The sequence below is a fragment of the Aquarana catesbeiana genome, linkage group LG10, assembly GCF_042186555.1.
Source record: "Aquarana catesbeiana isolate 2022-GZ linkage group LG10, ASM4218655v1, whole genome shotgun sequence".
Taxonomy (NCBI): Eukaryota; Metazoa; Chordata; class Amphibia; order Anura; family Ranidae; genus Aquarana; species Aquarana catesbeiana.
In genome coordinates this window covers 233,101,406-233,122,331 of record NC_133333.1, presented here as the reverse complement: position 1 = coordinate 233,122,331, position 20,926 = coordinate 233,101,406, and the positions used below count along the sequence as shown (strand labels likewise).

General features: G+C 44.3%; 1 protein-coding gene across 1 annotated transcript in view; it reads left to right on the top strand.

Annotated features, from left to right (window-relative positions):
• The window catches only part of LOC141111275 (indolethylamine N-methyltransferase-like), an 89,887-nt gene that overhangs the window by 27,823 nt on the left and 41,138 nt on the right, over positions 1–20,926 (top strand). The window lies entirely within an intron of this gene.

Below are 20,926 nucleotides of genomic sequence, written 5' to 3'. Positions count from 1 at the left end.
TATCCTTACTATCCTGTTATCTTGTTAGCTCCCCCAGGCTGCCGTGGGAGATCATTCGTTGGTGTTGGGGCCTTGCACCTGGGGTCTGCTGGGACCTGGGTAAGCAGATTCGCTCTCTCCCCCCTCCCCCTCCCCTATTTTCATTACCTATTTGTATAATTTGATGCTGGAATAATAATTGTATGATAATGTATCTTTATAAATCTTGTATATTTTTAATTGTCAGGTTCAGACTGTTTAGTCAGAAAAACTTATCTCCAGATAACCTCCTGATGAAGCGGATTGTGTCCGCGAAACTAGTCGAGGAATATGATATCTGAGATTTTGTGCTGTACTGTATACTATCGAATCCATTGGTGATATGCCTGTACTTTTATTAAATGTTCTTGTATTACCATGTCCTGTCCGTTGCATCAATAAATGAATTATAATTTTTATTACTGCTGTTACTTGCTCTTATGGTTACCCTTAATTACTGTACCGTAATAGTCCAATATGCCCCATTTTTGGTCGCCTGACTGGGGATCAGGCTTCCAACCGCCTTTTTGATATTGATTTCTGGATGATGGTACATATGCACCTTTGCTACCTTTATATTTTACTTTAGAGAGGCCTTTGCCCTAATTGTATACATTGGGTGGATAACACACCCGTTTTTTTGTCGAGTGGGACACCTGGGTAGGCTGTCTTAGTGGAAGGGCCACCAATGCCCCCCACCATGCGGACCCCATCTGTTCCACCCCTCAATTTTAATCAACCCCCACTGACACACAATTTTGTGTGTTGTTGGGGGGGCCTCTAGCATACGCAATTTTACCCCTTGATATTACTTTATGGCTAATTTTTAGCCCCGATGCAACCCTCCGAGACAGATGCCCAATAGGTCGGCCAGACACCCTTACCCTGGCTACCCGCCCTCTATCCACATGTTTTTACCCAATCATGTGGCACTGTCTTTGGCCCTCCTTAACTTATATGCATATCATGCAATTAGGTGTTATGGGTTTATGTCTCTGTGGGATTACTGCACCGGTATCTAGGGTATTACCATCCCTAGTTCACCTGAATAAAGCCTTTCAGTTTTTTCCAATTTTGTTTCTACTTCTATTATGCTTTATCAACCCTATATTATTGTTTTCACAATTTGTTCTACTGAGACCTCTGCTTCCCCAGTCCTGGTCCTGGCTTCTAGCGCCGGCGCGGGCCCCTCCCCCTGTGTTCTCCCGCGGCGGCCTGGTGAGGTCCCTGGTGGAGGGATCGGCCTCCTACACGGGACCGCCCCCTCCTCTTGCACCGGCCTTGGCTGGGACGGTGTCCCCTTGGCCTTGCGGCCGGTGCGCATGCGTGCGCGCGCGATCTCTTCGCGCGCGCGCCGTGTGGAACCTCTGACCCTGTGACGTCATGCACTGGCGTCCCATTGACGTACGGCGCAGCGTCGCAGGGTTGGGAGCTATTTATAGCGGGCTATGCCTGCTAACCGGACGGTTCGGTCTGCTGCCCTTGGGTGCCTTTACCTCAACCAGCCTGGTACAAGTTTATGGTAAGTACCCACCCACCCTTCTACCTAAGTCCCATACCCCTGGGCACTAACATCATGTATCTCTAAACTACTGTATTTTACCTTGCAGCTGGCCTAGGCTTAGGGTTACATGCCTTGGTTTGTGGTTGCCCATTGCTTGCAGTCCTCATTATTACCCTCTTTTTTACCTTATTATGGAACCAGTCCCTGGCAGGGTGTCCCCTTCGGGAACCCTTCCATGCTTTGACTATTATCAGGTACTTTTTGCCCCCTATTCACCCATATGTTCACATTGTTGCATCCCCCCCTCCTCACTCTCCCCTCCCCCCTCCCCTCTTACCTTCTATCCCACCCTCTGCCTTCCCTCCCCCTCTTCCCCCCCCCTTCTCTTTTTTTCCCCCTTTCTCTCCCCATCCCCCTCCACCCTTTCATTCTTTTTCCCCCGCCTCCTTTCCTTTCCCCCCTCTTCCTCTTTCCTTCCCTTCCCCCTCCCCCCCCCCCTACTCCCTTCCATCCCCTACTACCCTTCCTCCCCACTCCCCTATCCCCCTCTCCACCCCCACTCCCCTCCCTTTCCACGGCCCCATTTCCTCTCTTGTTTACCCTTCCACCCATATAACACCTTATGCCTCGTTTACCACTGCCTTTTCCTATTTGGTTGGTCACCCTGTAATCTTTTATGCCTTACATAATACGCTTTCAATTATTGATATCCTTCACAATTTCACTCAACCCCCCTTGTCATCACCCCCTCTCTATACTCACCAATTGATATATCACCTCCTTTTGTATATGGCAACCTGGGTTACCTTAATTCCGATATACACTTATCCTTACTATCCTGTTATCTTGTTAGCTCCCCCAGGCTGCCGTGGGAGATCATTCGTTGGTGTTGGGGCCTTGCGCCTGGGGTCTGCTGGGACCTGGGTAAGCAGATTCGCTCTCTCCCCCCTCCCCCTCCCCTATTTTCATTACCTATTTGTATAATTTGATGCTGGAATAATAATTGTATGATAATGTATCTTTATAAATCTTGTATATTTTTAATTGTCAGGTTCAGACTGTTTAGTCAGAAAAACTTATCTCCAGATAACCTCCTGATGAAGCGGATTGTGTCCGCGAAACTAGTCGAGGAATATGATATCTGAGATTTTGTGCTGTACTGTATACTATCGAATCCATTGGTGATATGCCTGTACTTTTATTAAATGTTCTTGTATTACCATGTCCTGTCCGTTGCATCAATAAATGAATTATAATTTTTATTACTGCTGTTACTTGCTCTTATGGTTACCCTTAATTACTGTACCGTAATAGTCCAATATGCCCCATTTTTGGTCGCCTGACTGGGGATCAGGCTTCCAACCGCCTTTTTTACTCTTGGAGGGAGCTGGAAAGGCCCCTGCTGTGCAATATTAGATCAAAAATTGTAATTACATGCACCCGTTGAACAGGGGCTGAAAAATTGGGCCTTTGGTGGTGGTGGTGCTGGTGCCACAACACTGTAAGTCCTCACAGTTACTCTTGGTGGGCGCAGAAATGGGCCCTGCTGTGAAATATTAGATCAAAAATTGTAATTACACACCCCTGTTAAACAAGGGCTGAAAAATTGGGCCTTAGGCACTGGTGCTGGTGCCACAACACTGCAACCCCTCACAAATACTCTAGCTGAGTGCAGCAACAAACCCTCCTTGCAAAATATTGCATCAAAAATTGTAATTACACGCACCTGTTAAACAGGGGCTGAAAAATAGGGCTTTAGCCACTGATGGCAGAGCCCAGAACCAAAAATATTCTTACAAACTATCGGCATGATCATTGAGGAGGAAGAGGATAGTCACTCAGCATAATAGGATAGTCACTCAGCATCAGCATAGGCAGTCTTGAAGGGATCTGACATTTCAAAAAAATGTATTCGGTTACATCAGTTTTAGGAGCTTGGTAGCTGGTGGTGATCCAAGACTGATTCATTTTTATGAAGGTCAGTCAATCGACCGAGTCGGTGGACAGGTGCACCCTGTGATCTGTTACAAAACCTCCAGCAGCACTGAATGTGCGTTCCGAAAGAATGGATGCAGGACAGGCTAGTAGCTCAATTGCATACTGTGCAAGCTCTGGCCAGTGATCCATCCTCAAGACCCAGTAACCCAGAGGATTTTCGGTGGGAAAGGTGTCCAAGTCAGATCTTGCCCCTAGGTATTCCTGCACCATGTAAAACAGACGCTGGCGATGGTTGCTGGAACTGATCATACCTTGGGGCTGAGACTAATTAATTGTCTGAACGCATCGTTCAGACGGCCACCTTCTCCACCGCTCCTTTTTTGACTGACCGAAGCCTCAGCAACACGTTGTCCAGGAACAGAAGTTTGTAACATCCCAGTCTCTGGGAACGCGTTGCACAGACCTTTCTGCAAGGCCTCCCGAAGATGTTTCATCCTCTGCTCCCTCTGCGACGGCAAGATAAGGTCCGCAACCTTACCATTGTAACGTGGATCAAGGAGGGTTGCCAGCCAGTATTGATCCCTCTCCTTGATACCACGAATACGAGGATCCTTCCGTAGGCTTTGCTGGATCAGCGAGGCCATGCAGCGCAGGTTTGCTGAGGCATTCGGTCCGGAGGCCTCTGGATCACTAAGGACGACATGATCCGCAGCCACCTCCTCCCAGCCACGTACAAGTCCATGGGTTTCTTGGGACTGTAAATGATCCCTTAAAGACTGCTGCTGATGCAGAGTGCCAGGCTCTACCTCCATGCTGACACAATCCTCTTCTTCCTCCTCCTCCTCCTTCTCTGTGTGATTGGCGGGCACGCAGGAACACTGTCTTGATAAAGGGGGCCTTGAGAGCTAAGGAAGTCCTCCTCTTTCTGCCTCTGTTCTGCCTCAAGTGCCCTGTCCATTATTCCACGCAGCGTGTGTTCCAACAGGTGGACAAGGGGGACAGTGTCACTGATGCATGCACTGTCACTGCTCACCATCCTCGTGGCCTCCTCAAATGGTGACAGGACAGTGCATGCATCCCTGATCATGGCCCACTGGTGTGGGGAAAAAAAAGCTCCCCTGACCCTGTCCTGGTGACATAGTCGCACAGGTACTCATTGATAGCCCTCTGCTGCATGTGCTGCGCTGCTGGACCATGAGTCAGCGGTAATATGCACATTACCACTGACCGCCCTGTCCAGCGAGGCCAAGACATTGCCTTCCACATGCCGGTAGAGAGCCGGAATTGCCTTCCATGAGAAAAAGTGGCGTTTGGGAACCTGCCACTGAGGAACCGCACATTCCACAAACTCACGGAACGGGCAGAGTCTACCAACTGAAAAGGTAGCAGTTGAAGTGCAGCCAAGCTAGCATTCAACCGCTGGGCATGTGGATGGCTGGGAGCAAACTTCTTTCGGCGGTGCAGCAGCTGGGGTAGGGAAATTTGCCTGGTACAATCTGACATCGGTGTACCGATAGCAGATTGCCCCCAAGTACTTGGCTGTGACACACCTAATTCTACACCTTCATTCCTCTCAGTGCAGGTCTCAGAGAGGACTGAATGTATAGTGGGGTTGGAGATCCCAGCTGATGAGGAGCAAGGAGAGGTCCTCTTTGTTCTTTGGTGTGGGTCTTTTAGGTAAGCTTGCCAACGAACTGCATGGCAGGTCAACATATGTCTGGTGAAGCATGTGGTGCCCAAGCAGGAGATGTTTTGGCCACACGAGATATGCTTGAGACATATGTTGCAAATAGCAGCGAAACAGTTCGGGGGACTCCTGAGGAGGACATCGTGGGGCTAAAGAAGGAGTGACTGATGCCATTGAGCCGAGGGAAGAGGCAGCTTTGGCAGCTGCTTTGCCAGACAAATACCCTGAGCCTGGGTGAGGTAGGATGAGGAGGATGAGGACGGCTTGGTCATCCATTCTACCAACTCTTCCGCATGTTGTGGCTCAACACGACCAGCTGCCAAAAAAAGGACAAGCGTGTCCAGCGGCCACGTGCTGATGAGGATGCACCGTCTCTACGACCAGCACTGTTTCCTCTAGACACAGAGCCTGCTTGCCCTCCTTTTTTTTTGTTTCAAATATTTTATTGAAGATTATAAAGTTTTTACAGCAGTTGTGGTACAGATAACAGTAAACATAGCCTATGAATTCTAGTACAGTATAAGTCTATGTCTTGAGAGGTATCCCATCCGGGCCTAAGAATCGCAAACATTCTATGCTAGTTGCTAGTGGGTTATGAACCCAACATGTAACTGTAACCGTGAGGTGTAAACAGCTCTATACCGAAGACCCTTTTGCCATTGTTGTCTGTTCACCGTCATCTAATTTATGTGAGGTAAAGGGTTGGTTTATTTTTCACGGAAGAACTCAAGCAAAGGAATACTTTTGTGTCAGTAGTTGTATGGCGGGTCTTTTTTCCTACTACAAAAAAGTGCTTGCCCTCTTTTATTGGCTTGTGACTGTCTGCCTCTCCTTGTTGGCCTTCCAGACATACTAATGGCCTGCAGTGAGATGTAGCTGCACAAAGCAGGGATGTATATATGTACTGATACTGCATCTATCAGAATCAACTGCCTGCCTGTAGTATTATTAGTATGAGAACACCAGCACTTATCTTCAGGTTGCTTTTGGTGCACACTGTGCAGAGGATGAAGTACACTAACTGTAAATACTGTAACTGCCTGCCTGTGGTATTAATAGGAGCAGAACAACAGCAATTGCCTTCAGGTAGCTTTAGCTGCACACTGTGCTGAGGACGCAGTACGCTAACTGTAAATACTGTAGCTGCCTTCCTGTAATATTAATAGGATCAGAAGAACACCACCAATTTTATTCAGGTAGCTTTAGGTGCACACTGTTCAGAGGACACAGTACACCAACTGTAAATACTGTAGTTGCCTGCCTGTGGTATTAATATAGGATCAGAAGAACACCACCAATTTTATTCAGGTAGCTTTAGGTGCACACTGTGCAGAGGACGCAGTACACTAACTGTAAATACTGTAGCTGCCTGCCTGTGGTATTAATAGGATCAGAAGAACACCACTAATTTTCATCAGGTAGCTTTAGATGCACACTGTGCAGAGGACACAGTACACTAACTGTAAATACTGTAGCTGCCTGCCTGTGATATTAATATAGGATCAGAAGAACACCACCAATTTTCTTCAGGTATCTTTTGGTGCACACTGTGCAGCGGATGCACTACACTAACTGTAAATACTGTAGCTGTCTGCCTGTGGTATTAATAGGATCAGAAGAACACCACTAACTTTCATCAGGTAGCTTTAGGTGCACACTGTGCAGAACACAGTACACTAACTGTAAATACTGTAGCTGCCTGCCTGTGGTATTAATAGGAGCAGAACAACAGCAATTGTCTCCAGGTAGCTTTAGGTGCACACTGTGCAGAGGACGCACTACACTAACTGTACATACTGTAGCTGCCTGCCTGTGGTATTAATAGGAGCAGAACAACAGCAATTGTCTCCAGGTAGCATTAGGTGCACACTGTGCAGAGGACGCACTACATTAACTGTAATTACTGTAGCTGCCTGCCTGTGGTATTAACAGGATCAGAAGAACACCACTAATTTTCTTCAGGTAGCTTTAGGTGCACACTGTGCAGAGGACGCATTACACTAACTGTAAATATTGTAGCTGCCTGTCTGTGGTATTAATAGGATCAGAAGAACACCACTAATTTTATTCAGGTAGTTTAGGTGCACACTGTGCAGAGGACACAGTACACTAACTGTAAATACTGTAGCTGCCTGCCTGTGGTATTAATATAGGATCAGAAGAACACCACCAATTTTCTTCAGGTATCTTTAGGTGCTCACTGTGCAGCGGACACACTACACTAACTGTAAATACTGTAGCTGCCTGTGGTATTAATAGGATCAGAACAACACCACTCATTTTCATCTGGTAGCTTTAGGTGCACACTGTGCAGAGGACACAGTACACTAACTGTAAATACTGTAGCTGCCTGCCTGTGGAATTAATAGAAGCAGAACAACAGCAATTGTCTCCAGGTAGCTTTAAGTGCACACTGTGCAGAGGACGCACTACACTTACTGTAAATACTGTAGCTGCCTGCCTGTGGTATTAATAGGATCAGAAGAACACCACCAATTTTATTCAGGTAGCTTTAGGTGCACACTGTGCAGAGGACGCATTATACTAACTGTAAATATTGAAGGTGCCTGCCTGTGGTATTAATAGGATCATAAGAACACCACTAATTTTCTTCAGGTAGCTTTAATTGCACACTGTGAAGAGGACACAGTACACTAACTGTAAATACTTTAGCTGCCTGCCTGTGGTATTAAAAGGAGCAGAACAAAAGCAATTGTCTCCAGGTAGCTTTAGGTGCACACTGTGCAGAGGATGCACTATACTAACTGTAAATACAGTAGCTGCCTGCCTGTGGTATTAATAGGATAAGAAGAACACCACTAATTTTCTTAAGGTAGCTTTAGGTGCACACTGTGCAGAGGACACACTACACTAACTGTAAATACTGTAGTTGCCTGCCTGTGGTATTAATAGGATCAGAAGAACATTACCAATTTTATTCAGGTAGTTTAGGTGCACACTGTACAGAGGACACAGTACACTAACTGTAAATACTGTAGCTGCCTGCCTGTGGTATTAATAGGAGCAGAACAACACCAATTGTCTCCAGGTAGCTTTAGGTGCACACTGTGCAGAGGACGCACTACACTAACTTTAAATACTGTAGCTGCCTGCCTGTGGTATTAATGGGATCAGAATAACACCACTAATTTTCTTCAGGTAGCTTTAGGTGCACACTGTGCAGAGGACGCATTACACTAACTGTAAATATTGTTGCTTCCTGCCTGTGGTATTAATAGGATCAGAAGAACACTACTAATTTTATTCAGGTAGTTTAGGTGCACACTGTGCAGAGGACACAGTACACTAACTGTAAATACTGTAGCTGCCTGCCTGTGGTATTAATATAGGATCAGAAGAACACCACCAATTTTCTTCAGGTATCTTTAGGTGCTCACTGTGCAGCGGATGCACTACACTAACTGTAAATACTGTAGCTGCCTGCCTGTGGTATTAATAGAAGCAGAACAACAGCAATTGTCTCCAGGTAGCTTTAAGTGCACACTGTGCAGAGGACAAACTACACTAACTGTAAATACTGTAGCTGCCTGCCTGTGGTATTAATAGGATCAGAAGAACATCACCAATTTTATTCAGGTAGTTTAGGTGCACACTGTGCAGAGGACACAGTACACTAACTGTAAATACTGTAACTGCCTGCCTGTGGTATTAATAGGAGCAGAAGAACAGCAATTGTTTCCAGGTAGCTTTAGGTGCACACTGTGCAGAGGACGCACTACACTAACTTTAAATACTGTAGCTGCCTGCCTGTGGTATTAATAGGATCAGAATAACACCACTAATTTTCTTCAGGTAGCTTTAGGTGCACACTGTGCAGAAGACGCATTACACTAACTGTAAATATTGTAGCTGCCTGCCTGTGGTATTGTTAGGATCAGAAGAACACCACTAATTTTCTTCAGGTAGCTTTAGGTGCACACTGTGCAGAGGACACAGTACACTAACTGTAAATACTTTAGCTGCCTGCCTGTGGTATTAATAGGAGCAGAACAACAGCAATTGTCTCGAGGTAGCTTTAGGTGCACACTGTGCAGAGGATGCACTATACTAACTGTAAATAGAGTAGCTGCCTGCCTGTGGTATTAATAGGATCAGAAGAACACCACTAATTTTCTTAAGGTAGCTTTAGGTGCACACTGTGCAGAGGACACACTACACTAACTGTAAATACTGTAGCTGCCTGCCTGTGGTATTAATAGGAGCAGAAGAACATCACCAATTTTATTCAGGGAGTTTAGGTGCACACTGTGCAGAGGACACAGTACACTAACTTTAAATACTGTAGCTGCCTGCCTGTGGTATTAATAGGAGCAGAACAACAGCAATTGTCTTCAGGTAGCTTTAGGTACACACTGTGCAGAGGACGCATTACACTAACTGTAAATATTGTAGCTGCCTGCCTGTGGTATTAATAGGATCAGAAGAACACCACTAATTTTCTTCAGGTAGCTTTAGGTGCACACTGTGCAGAGGACACAGTACACTAACTGTAAATACTTTAGCTGCCTGCCTGTGGTATTAATAGGAGCAGAACAACAGCAATTGTCTCGAGATAGCTTTAGGTGCACACTGTGCAGAGGATGCACTATACTAACTGTAAATACAGTAGCTGCCTGCCTGTGGTATTAATAGGATCAGAAGAACACCACTAATTTTCTTAAGGTAGCTTTAGGTGCACACTGTGCAGAGGACACACTACACTAACTGTAAATACTGTAGCTGCCTGCCTGTGGTATTAATAGGATCAGAAGAACATCAACAATTTTATTCAGGGAGTTTAGGTGCACAATGTGCAGAGGACACAGTACACTAACTTTAAATACTGTAGCTGCCTGCCTGTGGTATTAAAAGGAGCAGAACAACAGCAATTGTCTCCAGGTAGCTTTAGGTGCACACTGTGCAGAGGATGCACTACACTAACTTTAAATACTGTAGCTGCCTGCCTGTGGTATTAATAGGATCAGAATAACACCACAAATTTTCTTCAGGTAGCTTTAGGTGCGCACTGTGCAGACGATGCATTACACTAACTGTAAATATTGTAGCTGCCTGCCTGTGGTATTAATAGGATCAGAAGAACACCACTAATTTTCTTCAGGTAGCTTTAGGTGCACACTGTGCAGAGGAAACAGTACACTAACTGTAAATACTGTAGCTGCCTGCCTGTGGTATTAATAGGAGCAGAACAACAGCAATTGTCTCCAGGTAGCTTTAGGTGCACACTGTGCAGAGGACGCACTACACTAACTTTAAATACTGTAGCTGCCTGCCTGTGGTATTAATAGGATCAGAATAACACCACTAATTTTCTTCAGGTAGCTTTAGGTGCACACTGGGCAGAGGACGCATTACACTAACTGTAAATATTGTAGCTGCCTGCCTGTGGTATTAATAGTATCAGAAGAACACCACTAATTTTCTTCAGGTAGCTTTAGGTGCACACTGTGCAGAGGACACAGTACACTAACTGTAAATACTTTAGCTGCCTGCCAACAGCAATTGTCTCCAGGTAGCTTTAGGTGCACACTGTGCAGAGGATACACTATACTAACTGTAAATACAGTAGCTGCCTGCCTGTGGTATTAATAGGATCAGAAGAACACCACTAATTTTCTTAAGGTAGCTTTAGGTGCACACTGTGCAGAGGACACACTACACTAACTGTAAATACTGTATCTGCCTGCCTGTGGTATTAATAGGATCAGAAGAACACCACCAATTTTCTTCAGGTATCTTTAGGTGCTCACTGTGCAGCGGACACGCTACACTAACTGTAAATACTGTAGCTGCCTGTGGTATTAATAGGATCAGAAGAACACCATTCATTTTCATCAGGTAGCTTTAGGTGCACACTGTGCAGAGGACAAAGTACACTAACTGTAAATACTGTAGCTGCCTCCCTGTAGAATTAATAGAAGTAGAACAACAGCAATTGTCTCCAGGTAGCTTTAAGTGCACACTGTGCAGAGGAAGCACTACACTTACTGTAAATACTGTAGCTGCCTGCCTGTGGTATTAATAGGATCAGAAGAACATCACCAATTTTATTCAGGTAGCTTTAGGTGCACACTGTGCAGAGGACGCATTACACTAACTGTAAATATTGAAGCTGCCTGCCTGTGGTATTAATAGGATCAGAAGAACACGACTAACTTTCTTCAGGTAGCTTTAGGTGCACACTGTGAAGAGGACACAGTACACTAACTGTAAATACTTTAGCTGCCTGCCTGTGGTATTAAAAGGAGCAGAACAACAGCAATTGTCTCCAGGTAGCTTTAGGTGCACACTGTGCAGAGGATGCACTATAATAACTGTAAATACAGTAGCTGCCTGCCTGTGGTATTAATAGGATAAGAAGAACACCACTAATTTTCTTAAGGTAGCTTTAGGTGCACACTGTGCAGAGGACACAGTACACTAACTGTAAATACTTTAGTTGCCTGCCTGTGGTATTAATAGGAGCAGAACAACAGCAATTGTCTCCAGGTAGCTTTAGGTGCACACTGTGCAGAGGATGCACTATACTAACTGTAAATACAGTAGCTGCCTGCCTGTGGTATTAATAGGATAAGAAGAACACCACTAATTTTCTTCAGGTAGCTTTAGGTGCACACTGTGCAGAGGACGCATTACACTAACTGTAAATATTTTAGCTTCCTGCCTGTGGTATTAATAGGATCAGAAGAACACTACTAATTTTATTCAGGTAGTTTAGGTGCACACTGTGCAGAGGACACAGTACACTAACTGTAAATACTGTAGCTGCCTGCCTGTGGTATTAATATAGGATCAGAAGAACACCACCAATTTTCTTCAGGTAGCTTTAGGTGCTCACTGTGCAGCGGACGCACTACACTAACTCTAAATACTGTAGCTGCCTGCCTGTGGTATTAATAGAAGCAGAACAACAGCAATTGTCTCCAGGTAGCTTTAAGTGCACACTGTGCAGAGGACGCACTACACTAACTGTAAATACTGTAGCTGCCTGCCTGTGGTATTAATAGGATCAGAAGAACATCACCAATTTTATTCAGGTAGTTTGGGTGCACACTGTGCAGAGGACACAGTACACTAACTGTAAATACTGTAGCTGCCTGCCTGTGGTATTAATAGGAGCAGAAGAACAGCAATTGTCTCCAGGTAGCTTTAGGTGCACACTGTGCAGAGGACGCACTACACTAACTTTAAATACTGTAGCTGCCTGCCTGTGGTATTAATAGGATCAGAATAACACCACTAATTTTCTTCAGGTAGCTTTAGGTGCACACTGTGCAGAAGACGCATTACACTAACTGTAAATATTGTAGCTGTCTGCCTGTGGTATTAATAGGATCAGAAGAACACCACTAATTTTCTTCAGGTAGCTTTAGGTGCACACTGTGCAGAGGACACAGTACACTAACTGTAAATACTTTAGCTGCCTGCCTGTGGTATTAATAGGAGCAGAACAACAGCAATTGTCTCGAGGTAGCTTTAGGTGCACACTGTGCAGAGGATGCACTATACTAACTGTAAATACAGTAGCTGCCTGCCTGTGGTATTAATAGGATCAGAAGAACACCACTAATTTTCTTAAGGTAGCTTTAGGTGCAGACTGTGCAGAGGACACACTACACTAACTGTAAATACTGTAGCTGCCTGCCTGTGGTATTAATAGGAGCAGAAGAACATCACCAATTTTATTCAGGGAGTTTAGGTGCACACTGTGCAGAGGACACAGTACACTAACTTTAAATACTGTAGCTGCCTGCCTGTGGTATTAATAGGAGCAGAACAACAGCAATTGTCTCCAGGTAGCTTTAGATGCACACTGTGCAGAGGATGCACTACACTAACTTTAAATATTGTAGCTGCCTGCCTGTGGTATTAATAGGATCAGAAAAACACCACTAATTTTCTTCAGGTAGCTTTAGGTGCACACTGTGAAGAGGACACAGTACACTAACTGTAAATACTTTAGCTGCCTGCCTGTGGTATTAAAAGGAGCAGAACAACAGCAATTGTCTCCAGGTAGCTTTAGGTGCACACTGTGCAGAGGATGCACTATACTAACTGTAAATACAGTAGCTGCCTGCCTGTGGTATTAATAGGATAAGAAGAACACCACTAATTTTCTTAAGGTAGCTTTAGGTGCACACTGTGCAGAGGACACACTACACTAACTGTAAATACTGTAGCTGCCTGCCTGTGGTATTAATAGGATCAGAAGAACATTACCAATTTTATTCAGGTAGTTTAGGTGCACACTGTACAGAGGACACAGTACACTAACTGTAAATACTGTAGCTGCCTGCCTGTGGTATTAATAGGAGCAGAACAACAGCAATTGTCTCCAGGTAGCTTTAGGTGCACACTGTGCAGAGGACGCACTACACTAACTTTAAATACTGTAGCTGCCTGCCTGTGGTATTAATGGGATCAGAATAACACCACTAATTTTCTTCAGGTAGCTTTAGGTGCACACTGTGCAGAGGACGCATTACACTAACTGTAAATATTTTAGCTTCCTGCCTGTGGTATTAATAGGATCAGAAGAACACTACTAATTTTATTCAGGTAGTTTAGGTGCACACTGTGCAGAGGACACAGTACACTAACTGTAAATACTGTAGCTGCCTGCCTGTGGTATTAATATAGGATCAGAAGAACACCACCAATTTTCTTCAGGTAGCTTTAGGTGCTCACTGTGCAGCGGACGCACTACACTAACTGTAAATACTGTAGCTGCCTGCCTGTGGTATTAATAGAAGCAGAACAACAGCAATTGTCTCCAGGTAGCTTTAAGTGCACACTGTGCAGAGGACGCACTACACTAACTGTAAATACTGTAGCTGCCTGCCTGTGGTATTAATAGGATCAGAAGAACATCACCAATTTTATTCAGGTAGTTTGGGTGCACACTGTGCAGAGGACACAGTACACTAAATGTAAATACTGTAGCTGCCTGCCTGTGGTATTAATAGGATCAGAATAACACCACTAATTTTCTTCAGGTAGCTTTAGGTGCACACTGTGCAGAAGACGCATTACACTAACTGTAAATATTGTAGCTGTCTGCCTGTGGTATTAATAGGATCAGAAGAACACCACTAATTTTCTTCAGGTAGCTTTAGGTGCACACTGTGCAGAGGACACAGTACACTAACTGTAAATACTTTAGCTGCCTGCCTGTGGTATTAATAGGAGCAGAACAACAGCAATTGTCTCGAGGTAGCTTTAGGTGCACACTGTGCAGAGGATGCACTATACTAACTGTAAATACAGTAGCTGCCTGCCTGTGGTATTAATAGGATCAGAAGAACACCACTAATTTTCTTAAGGTAGCTTTAGGTGCAGACTGTGCAGAGGACACACTACACTAACTGTAAATACTGTAGCTGCCTGCCTGTGGTATTAATAGGAGCAGAAGAACATCACCAATTTTATTCAGGGAGTTTAGGTGCACACTGTGCAGAGGACACAGTACACTAACTTTAAATACTGTAGCTGCCTGCCTGTGGTATTAATAGGAGCAGAACAACAGCAATTGTCTCCAGGTAGCTTTAGATGCACACTGTGCAGAGGATGCACTACACTAACTTTAAATATTGTAGCTGCCTGCCTGTGGTATTAATAGGATCAGAAGAACACCACTAATTTTCTTCAGGTAGCTTTAGGTGCACACTGTGCAGAGGACGCAGTACACTAACTGTAAATACTTTAGCTGCCTGCCTGTGGTATTAATAGGAGCAGAACAACAGCAATTGTCTCCAGGTAGCTTTAGGTGCACACTGTGCAGAGGATGCACTACACTAACTGTAAATACAGTAGCTGCCTGCCTGTGGTATTAATAGGATTAGAAGAACACCACTAATTTTATTCAGGTAGCTTTAGGTGCACACTGTGCAGAGGACACTGTACACTAACTGTAAATACTGTAGCTGCCTGCCTGTGGTATTAATACAGGATCAGAAGAACACCACCAATTTTTTTCAGGTAGTTTAGGCGCACACTGTGCAGAGGACACAGTACACTAACTGTAAATACTGTAGCTGCCTGCCTGTGGTATTAATAGGAGCAGAACAACAGAAATTGTCTACAAGTAGCTTTAGGTGCACACTGTGCAGAGGACGCACTACACTAACTTTAAATACTGTAGCTGCCTACCTGTGATATTAATAGGATCAGAAGAACACCAGCAATTTTATTCAGGTAGTTTAGGTGCACACTGTGCAGAGGAAACACTACACTAACTGTAAATACTGTAGCTGCCTGCCTGTGGTATTAATAGGAGCAGAACAACAGCAATTGTCTCCAGGTAGCTTTAGGTGCACACTGTGCAGAGGACGCACTACACTAACTTTAAATACTGTAGCTGCCTGCCTGTGGTATTAATAGGATCAGAATAACACCACTAATTTTCTTCAGGTAGCTTTAAATGCACACTGTGCAGAGGACGCATTACACTAACTGTAAATATTGTAGCTGCCTGCCTGTGGTATTAATAGGATCAGAAGAACACCACTAATTTTATTCAGGTAGTTTAGGTGCACACTGTGCAGAGGACACAGTACACTAACTGTAAATACTGTAGCTGCCTGCCTGTGGTATTAATATAGGATCAGAAGAACACCACTAATTTTCTTCAGGTAGCTTTAGATGCACACTGTGCAGAGGACGCATTACACTAACTGTAAATATTGTAGCTGCCTGCCTGTGGTATTAATAGGATCAGAAGAACACCACTAATTTTATTCAGGTAGTTTAGGTGCACACTGTGCAGAGGACGCAGTACACTAACTGTAAATACTGTAGCTGCCTGCCTGTGGTATTAATATAGGATCAGAAGAACACCACTCATTTTCATCAGGTAGCTTTAGGTGCACACTGTGCAGAGGACAAAGTACACTAACTGTAAATACTGTAGCTGCCTGCCTGTGGTATTAATAGGAGCAGAACAACAGCAATTGTCTCCAGGTAGCTTTAGGTGCACACTGTGCAGAGGACGCACTACACTAACTTTATATACTGTAGCTGCCTGCCTGTGGTATTAATAGGATCAGAATAACACCACTAATTTTCTTCAGGTAGCTTTAGGTGCACACTGGGCAGAGGACGCATTACACTAACTGTAAATATTGTAGCTGCCTGCCTGTGGTATTAAAAGTATCAGAAGAACACCACTAATTTTCTTCAGGTAGCTTTAGGTGCACACTGTGCAGAGGACACAGTACACTAACTGTAAATACTTTAGCTGTTTGCCAACAGCAATTGTCTCCAGGTAGCTTTAGGTGCACACTGTGCAGAGGATGCACTATACTAACTGTAAATACAGTAGCTGCCTGCCTGTGGTATTAATAGGATCAGAAGAACACCACTAATTTTCTTAAGGTAGCTTTAGGTGCACACTGTGCAGAGGACACACTACACTAACTGTAAATACTGTAGCTGCCTGCCTGTGGTATTAATAGGATCTGAAGAACATCACCAATTTTCTTCAGGTAGCTTTAGGTGCACACTGTGCAGAGGACGCATTACACTAACTGTAAATATACTAGCTGCCTGCCTGTGATATTAATAGGATCAGAAGAACACCACTAATTTTCTTCAGGTAGCTTTAGGTGCACACTGTGCAGAGCACGCAGTACACTAACTGTAAATACTTTAGCTGCCTGCCTGTGGTATTAATAGGAGCAGAACAACAGCAATTGTCTCCAGGTAACTTTAGGTGCACACTGTGCAGAGGATGCACTACACTAACTGTAAATACAGTAGCTGCCTGCCTGTGGTATTAATAGGATCAGAAGAACACCACTAATTTTATTCAGTTAGCTTTAGGTGCACACTGTGCAGAGGATGCAGTACACTAACTGTAAATACTGTAGCTGCCGGCCTATGGTATTAATATAGGATCAGAAGAACACCACCAATTTTATTCAGGTAGTTTAGGTGCACACTGTGCAGAGGACACAGTACACTAACTGTAAATACTGTAGCTACCTGCCTGTGGTATTAATAGGAGCAGAACAGCAATTGTCTACAGGTAGCTTTAGGTGCACACTGTGCAGAGGATGCACTACACCAACTTTAAATACTGTAGCTGCCTACCTGTGATATTAATAGGATCAGAAGAACACCAGCAATTTTATTCCGGTAGCTTTAGTTGCACACTGTGCAGAGGACACAGTACACTAACTGTAAATACTTTAGCTGCCTGGTTTGGTATTAATAGGAGAAGAACAGCAGCAATTGTCTCCAGGTAGCTTTAGGTGCACACTGTGCAGAGGACGCACTACACTAACTGTAAATACAGTAGCTGCCTGCCTGTGGTATTAATAGGATCAGAAGAAAACCACTAATTTTCATCAGGTAGCTTTAGGTGCACACTGTGCAGAGGACGCAGTACACTAACTGTAAATACTGTAGCTGCTTGCCTGTGGTATTAATAGGATCAGAAGAACCCCACCAATTTTCTTCAGGTAGCTTTAGGTACAAACTGTGGAGAGGATGCAGTGCACTAACTGTAAATACTGTAGCTGCCTGCCTGTGGTATTAATATAGGATCAGAAGAACACCACCAATTTTCTTCAGGAAGCTTTAGGTACACACTGTGCAGAGGACGCAGTACACTAACTGTAAATACTGTAGCTGCCTGCCTGTGGTATTAATATAGGATCAGAAGAACACCACCAATTTTCTTCAGGTAGCTTTAGGTGCACACTGTGCAGAGGATGCACTACACTAACTGTAAATACTGTAGCTGCCTGCCTGTGGTATTAATATAGGATCAGAAGAACACCACCAATTTTCTTCAGGTAGCTCTAGGTGCACACTGTGCAGTGGACGCACTACACTAACTGTAAATACTGTAGCTGCCTGCCTGTGGTATTAATAGGATCAGAAGAACACCACTAATTTTTGTCAGGTAGCTTTAGGTGCACACTGTGCAGAGGACACAGTACACTAACTGCAAATACTGTAGCTGCCTGCCTGTGGTATTAATAGGAGCAGAACAACAGCAATTGTCTCCAGGTAGCTTTAGGTGCACACTGTGCAGAGGAGGCACTACACTAACTGAAAATACTTTAGCTGCCTGCCTGTGGTATTAATAGGAGCAGAACAACAGCAATTGTCTCCAGGTAACTTTAGGTGCACACTGTGCAGAGGATGCACTACACTAACTGTAAATACAGTAGCTGCCTGCCTGTGGTATTAGTAGGATCAGAAGAACACCACTAATTTTCTTCAGGTAGCTTTAGGTGCACACTGTGCAGAGGACGCAGTACACTAACTGTAAATACTGTAGCTGCCTGCCTGTGGTATTAATATAGGATCAGAAGAACACCACCAATTTTATTCAGGTAGTTTAGGTGCACACTGTGCAGAGGACACAGTACACTAACTGTAAATACTGTAGCTACCTGCCTGTGGTATTAATAGGAGCAGAACAACAGCAATTGTCTACAGGTAGCTTTAGGTGCACACTGTGCAGAGGACGCAGTACACTAACTTTAAATACTGCAGCTGCCTTCCTGTGATATTAATAGGATCAGAAGAACACCAGCAATTTTATTCCGGTAGCTTTAGTTGCACACTGTTTAGAGGATGCATTACACTAACTGTAAATACTGTAGCTGCTTGCCTGTGGTATTAATAGGATCAGAAGAACACGACCAATTTTCTTCAGGTAGCTTTAGGTACACACTGTGCAGAGAACACAGTACACTAACTGTAAATACTTTAGCTGCCTGGTTTGGTATTAATAGGAGAAGAACAGCAGCAATTGTCTCCAGGTAGCTTTAGGTGCACACAGTGCAGAGGACGCACTACACTAACTGTAAATACAGTAGCTGCCTGCCTGTGGTATTAATAGGATCAGAAGAAAACCACTAATTTTCATAAGGTAGCTTTAGGTGCACACTGTGCAGAGGACGTAGTACACTAACTGTAAATACTGTAGCTGCCTGCCTGTGGTATTAATATAGGATCAGAAGAACACCACCAATTTTCTTCAGGTAGCTTTAGGTACACACTGTGCAGAGGACGCAGTACACTAACTGTAAATACTGTAGGTGCCTGCCTGTGGTATTAATATAGGATCAGAAGAACACCACCAATTTTCTTCAGGTAGCTCTAGGTGCAACTGTGCAGTGGACGCACTACACTAACTGTAAATACTGTAGCTGCCTGCCTGTGGTATTAATAGGATCAGAAGAACACCACTAATTTTCGTCAGGTAGCTTTAGGTGCACACTGTGCAGAGGACACAGTACACTAACTGCAAATACTGTAGCTGCCTGCCTGTGGTATTAATAGGAGCAGAACAACAGCAATTGTCTCCAGTTAGATTTAGGTGCACACTGTGCAGAGGACGCACTACACTAACTTTAAATACTGTAGCTGCCTGCCTGTGGTATTAATAGGATCAGAATAACACCACTAATTTTATTCAGGTAGCTTTAGGTGCACACTGTGCAGAGCACGCAGTACACTAACTGTAAATACTGTAGCTGCCTGCTTGTGTTATTAATATAGGATCAGAAGAACACCACCAATTTTATTCAGGTAGTTTAGGTGCACACTGTGCAGAGGACACAGTACACTAACTGTAAATACTGTAGCTGCCTGCCTGTGGTATTAATAGGAGCAGAACAACAGCAATTGTCTCCAGGTAGCTTTAGGTGCACACTGTGCAGAGGACGCACTACACTAACTTTAAATACTGTAGCTGCCTGCCTGTGGTATTAATAGGATCAGAATAACACCACTAATTTTCTTCAGGTAGCTTTAGATGCACACTGTGCAGAGGACGCATTACACTAACTGTAAATATTGTAGCTGCCTGCCTGTGGTATTAATAGGATCAGAAGAACACCACTAATTTTATTCAGGTAGTTTAGGTGCACACTGTGCAGAGGACACAGTACACTAACTGTAAATACTGTAGCTGCCTGCCTGTGGTATTAATATAGGATCAGAAGAACACCACCAATTTTCTTCAGGTATCTTTAGGTGCTCACTGTGCAGCGGACGCACTACACTAACTGTAAATACTGTAGCTGCCTGCCTGTGGTATTAATAGGATCAGAAGAACACCACTCATTTTCATCAGGTAGCTTTAGGTGCACACTGTGCAGAGGACACAGTACACTAACTGTAAATGCTGTAGCTGCCTGCCTGTTGTATTAATAGAAGCAGAACAACAGCAATTGTCTCCAGGTAGCTTTAAGTGCACACTGTGCAGAGGACGCACTACACTAACTGTAAATACTGTAGCTGCCTGCCTGTGGTATTAATAGGATCAGAAGAACATCACCAGTTTTATTCAGGTAGTTTAGGTGCACACTGTGCAGAGGACAAAGTACACTAACTGTAAATACTGTAGCTGCCTGCCTGTGGTATTAATAGGAGCAGAACAACAGCAATTGTCTCCACTCTCCAGGTAGCTTTAGGTGCACACTGTGCAGAGGACGCACTACACTAACTTTATATACTGTAGCTGCCTGCCTGTGGTATTAATAGGATCAGAATAACACCACTAATTTTCTTCAGGTAGCTTTAGGTGCACACTGGGCAGAGGACGCATTACACTAACTGTAAATATTGTAGCTGCCTGCCTGTGGTATTAAAAGTATCAGAAGAACACCGCTAATTTTCTTCAGGTAGCTTTAGGTGCACACTGTGCAGAGGACACAGTACACTAACTGTAAATACTTTAGCTGCCTGCCAACAGCAATTGTCTCCAGATAGCTTTAGGTGCACACTGTGCAGAGGATGCA